Here is a 5,067-nt window from a genome sequence, read left to right on the forward strand (position 1 = left end):
TTGACCAGTAAAATACTTATTTACAAAATTTACTCGTAACTCTCGAGTTTTACCCGTATTTACATCGATGTTGTCGGTCAAGGTCTATTTTCTTTTGTTCTCATTAGTATAAATAGGGCGAGTTTTTAGTAATAAAGCAGTTGCAGCTTGAGCCGACCTCGACAGGTCATTTCTCTTACCTACGGAACTAAAATAGTTTCCACCAGGTTTACTTAGGAAACGTTCCAGATAGTGACCTTGTCACTCATTTTAAGGTACAGTGTTCATTTTATGTTAGTTAAAGTACACAACGCGAAGTATTATTTCCATTTAGATTAAGGTTTACTTTATATTTTTGAGAAACTTTACAATTGTTAGGAATTTGTGTTCATTTATTTTTGTTGGATTGATTTACTATTGTTAAATTGATTTACTTGATATACTATTGTTATTTTTGTCAAATAAACGAAGTAGTTATTTGAATCAGTTTTGTTAAAGTTAATAGCCATTGAACAAATACAACGGGTGTATCCTACGAACGAATTCTGGTAGAAGTACTAGCCACTACACGCCCAGAAAAGGAAGCTCAGCTTTCCAATCTGTTACATAGCGACAACAAGAATTTTAGCGACAACAAGCGTCAACAAGCGACAAGAAGCGACAACAAGTATTATTTTAGCGACAACAAGCGACAAGAAGGTTTATGACCACAAAAGGAAGGTTGGGATTGATTTTGGGAGTTTTGGTCCCAACATTTTAGGAATTAGGGGCCAAAAAGGGCCTAAATAAGCATTTTCTTGGTTTTCGCACTATAACTTTAGTTTAAGTAAATAGAAACCTATGAAATGTTGACACAAGGTTTATGACCACAAAAGAAAGGTTGGGATTGATTTTGGGAGTTTTGGTCCCAACAGTTTAGGAATTAGGGGCCAAAAAAGGGCCCAAATAAGCATTATTCTTGGTTTTTCGCACAATAACTTTAGTATAAGTGAATAGATATCTATAAAATTTCAACACAAGGTGTATGACCACAAAAGGAAGGTTGGTATTGATTTTTGGAGTTTTGGTCCTAACAGTTTAGGAATAAGGGGCCCAAAGGGTCCAAAATTAAACTTTGTTTGATTTCATCAAAAATTGTATAATTGGGGTTCTTTGATATGCTGAATCTAACTGTGTATGTAGATTCTTAATTTTTGGTCCCGTTTTCAAATTGGTCTACATTAAAGTCCAAAGGGTCCAAAATTAAACTTAGTTTGATTTTAACAAAAATTGAATCCATGGGGTTCTTTGATATGCTGAATCTGATCGTGTACTTAGATTATTGATTATTGGTCCAGTTTTCAAGTTGGTCCAGTTCGGGGTCCAAAATTAAACTTTTTTTTATTTCATCAAAAATTGAATAATTGGGGTTCTTTGATATGCCAAATCTAACTGTGTTAGTAGATTCTTAATTTTTGGTCCCGTTTTCAAATTGGTCTTCATTAAGGTCCAAAGGGTCCAAAATTAAACTAAGTTTGATTTTAACAAAAATTAAATTCTTGGGCTTCTTTGATATGCTGAATCTAAACGTGTACTTAGATTTTTGATTATGGGCCCAGTTTTCAAGTTGGTCCAAACAGGATTCAAAATTATTATATTAAGTATTGTGCAATAGCAAGAAATTTTCAATTGAACAGTATTCAGCAATAGCAAGAAATCTTCAATTGTACAGTATTGTGCAATAGCAAGAAATTTTCAATTGCACAGTATGGTTCAATAGCAAGAAATCTTCAGTTGACAGTATTGCGCAATAGCAAGAAATATCTTATTGCACAATATTGTGAAATAGCAATCAATTTTCAGTTATTTGGAGTTATCTTTCTTTGTCCAGAATAAATATTTGTGCAATAGCAAGATATTTTCAATATTCTTTGAAAATTTGAGTTATCTTTCTTTGTCCAGAATAGTAGTTGAATCAACTTAAATCATTGTTTTATACAATATACAATGTATTTTCACTTTTACTACCAACTGATAAATTAAAACAATCTTTACCATTCAGTGATAAAAATCCCTTTTTTTACATTTTAATATTTTATGATGTATTTAAATGAGCAGTTATTGTTGCAAACTCCATTAGAAATTTGAATTGAGATCAGTTTTGGAATAAGGAAAAGGGGGATGTGAAAACAAAATTGGGGGGGGGGGGTCAATTTTTCTCATTTCATATTTCATAAATAAAAAGAAAATTTCTTCAAACATTTTTTTGAGAGGATTAATATTCAACAGCATAGCGAATTTTTTTTTTAAGTTCATTAGACCACATTCATTCTGTGTCACCAACCTATGCTGTGACAACTATTTAATCACAATCCAAATTTAGAGCTGAATCCAGCTTGAATGTTGTGTCCATACTTTCCCCAACCATTCAGGGTTCAACCTCTGCGGTCGTATAAAGCTGCGCCCTGCGGAGCATCTGGTTTTATTTTATACACTTATAGATCTATCTATGTATTTTACTCACTTGCACTGTAAGCCAATATATAATAAATTTTTAAATCTTATATAAATTTATTTTATTACTTTTTTTACCTTTCAACCTGTGCAGGTGTTCTGCTTTTCCGTTCCTCCTTTTTCCTCTCGGCCTGAATTTGTCGGAAGGTTGGATCATTTTTCCTTTGGTCCCGCCATCTTTTGCAGTTTTCAGCATTTTTATGCAGTTAAGCTGCATTATGCGAGCGCCCTAGATTTGTGTTCTACCCAATAAATGCTGAAATACTTGCCATTGTTATTATCTAGCTCGCTACTATGTTATATATAACTAATTGAACACTTTTTTAATACTTTTTATTCTGGATTACAAAAAATATGACCAGAAAAACCTTAAATGATCGTCGATTTATCCAAAAGTTTTGAAGTTACACATAGGAAGTAGTGCTTATTAAGAATCCTTGTGTAGTTCATTATGACTTGTGCTTTTAGCTAAGATGTCAAAGAACAATTGTATGAAATATTTAATCGCCGAAAATCTCTTAAGACAAGTAGTTTAGATTTCCCAAATGGCAAAAGTCGTAGTGATATTGTTTGTCATCAATACGTAGTACAATTACGTCAGTAGTCTATTATATAATAAGTTCAACTGTTCACGCTGTTGGCGGCAATTTCAAATTAGAAAAAGAAATTTTCGTAGCTTTTCAATTTGGAGGCAGGTGTGCAAATTAGCGGTGGTCCGAGGTCCGCGACCTTACTCTTTTGCAAGCGGAATTTCGACTAGGATGGTTGGTTTCTAGCTACGTTCGACGTAGACACCTTCCACTTGAAAGAAAATAAGAAATTACTTTGCAAACCTTCCATGCAAGTCACCAAAGTCTCCAATTAAACGAGCTAAAAACTTATTTTTATCATTATTATTCATGACAGCGATGTTCATTTTGTTCAACCGCTAGCTTTATACAGAAAATCGCCGACAAATATTGTATAAATTCGAGTAAATTCGTATCTGATTGACAAAAACAACATTGTAAACACATAACAATGGCGGCCGTGAAGACAAAATTTTACAGTATCGGATCCGATTCCGGAAGCGGATAAGGATAATTCCGGGTTTGGCGATCATTTACAAAATAAATCAAAGCAGGTGAAAAAATAAATCTATGCATGGTAAATGAATATAAACACTAGAATTGTAAACCAAAAGATATATGTAAAAGAAAGAAAAAGCAGAAAAATATTTTATACAGAAACTCAAAATTACTTTTTGACAAATTTTAATTTAAAAATCCAATACAACGTGACAGCTGGGAACAGTATATCTAACAATATACATGTTCATGGTCACAGTCTAAATTTTCTTTATCAGTGATAAATGATGATAATGCATGCGAGATGCTTTTAAAGTGTAAACATATTACTGCAATTTCGAAGGAATATTTGTTTTTCTCAATTTTGAAGGGTCAATTAAAGTAGCTGAAAGTTTCTTTCTTTATTTTAACAAATAATGCAACTATATTATATATACCTGAATGTAAGTAAATCATAAGATATATAGGTGGCATTCTTTGGGCCACTCTACCCCCTCCTGTTTGATAACTTGGAAACAGTCGAGCTCCCCACCCCTAAACCATATGAGGGGCAGATCCAGGATTTTAGGCTAGGAGGGGCACAAACTTAAATTTTCGCCGAGCAGAGCGAGGCTAAAAAAATTTGAGGTAAAATTATCGGAATATTCTTTATTAAGCTGAGAACAACCAATGCTTTGCAAATTTAAGGGGGTGCAAGCCTGCAACACCCCTCCCCCTGAATCTGCTCTTGCATATATTCAAGTATAGGACAATATAATAAATAAAATGAAATATAGGGGGAGTCCCTGGAGTTACCCCACCCCCTCCTGTTTGAGAACTTGGAAACGGTCGAGATCCACACCCCTTAACCATATATATTCATGTTTGTGACAATATGAAAAATCAAATGAAATATAGGAAGAGTCGCTGGGGGTCACCCCACCCTTCCTGTTTTAGAATTTAAAAATGGTCCAGATCCCCACCCCTAAACCATATATATTCATGTATGGGACAATATAACAAATCAGATGAAATATAGGGGAAGTGCCTTGGGTCACCCCACCCCCTCCTGTTTGAGAATTTGAAACCCGTTGAGATCGCCACCCTTTAACCATATATTCATGTTCGGGACAATATAACAATTCAAATGAAAGATAGGGGGAGTCCCTGAGGTCACTGTATACCCTTCTGTTTGAGAACTTGGAAATGGTCAAGATCCTTACCCCTAAACCATATATACTCATGTATGGGACAATATAACAAGTCAAATAAAATATAGGGGAAGTCCCTGTGGTCACCCCAACCCTCCTGTTTGAGAACTTGGAAACGGTTGAGATCCCCACACCAAAACAATATATATTCATGTATGGGCCAATATAACTAATTAAATGAAATATAGATGGAGTCCCTGGGGTCACCCTACCCCTCCTGTTTGAGAACTTGGAAACCAATGAGATCCCCACCCCTAAACCATATATATTCATGTATGGGACAATATAACAAATAAAATGAAATGTAGGGGAAGACCCTAGGGTCACCCTACCCCCAG

This window comes from Mytilus galloprovincialis, chromosome 7 (assembly GCF_965363235.1).
Source record: "Mytilus galloprovincialis chromosome 7, xbMytGall1.hap1.1, whole genome shotgun sequence".
Classification (NCBI taxonomy): Eukaryota; Metazoa; Mollusca; class Bivalvia; order Mytilida; family Mytilidae; genus Mytilus; species Mytilus galloprovincialis.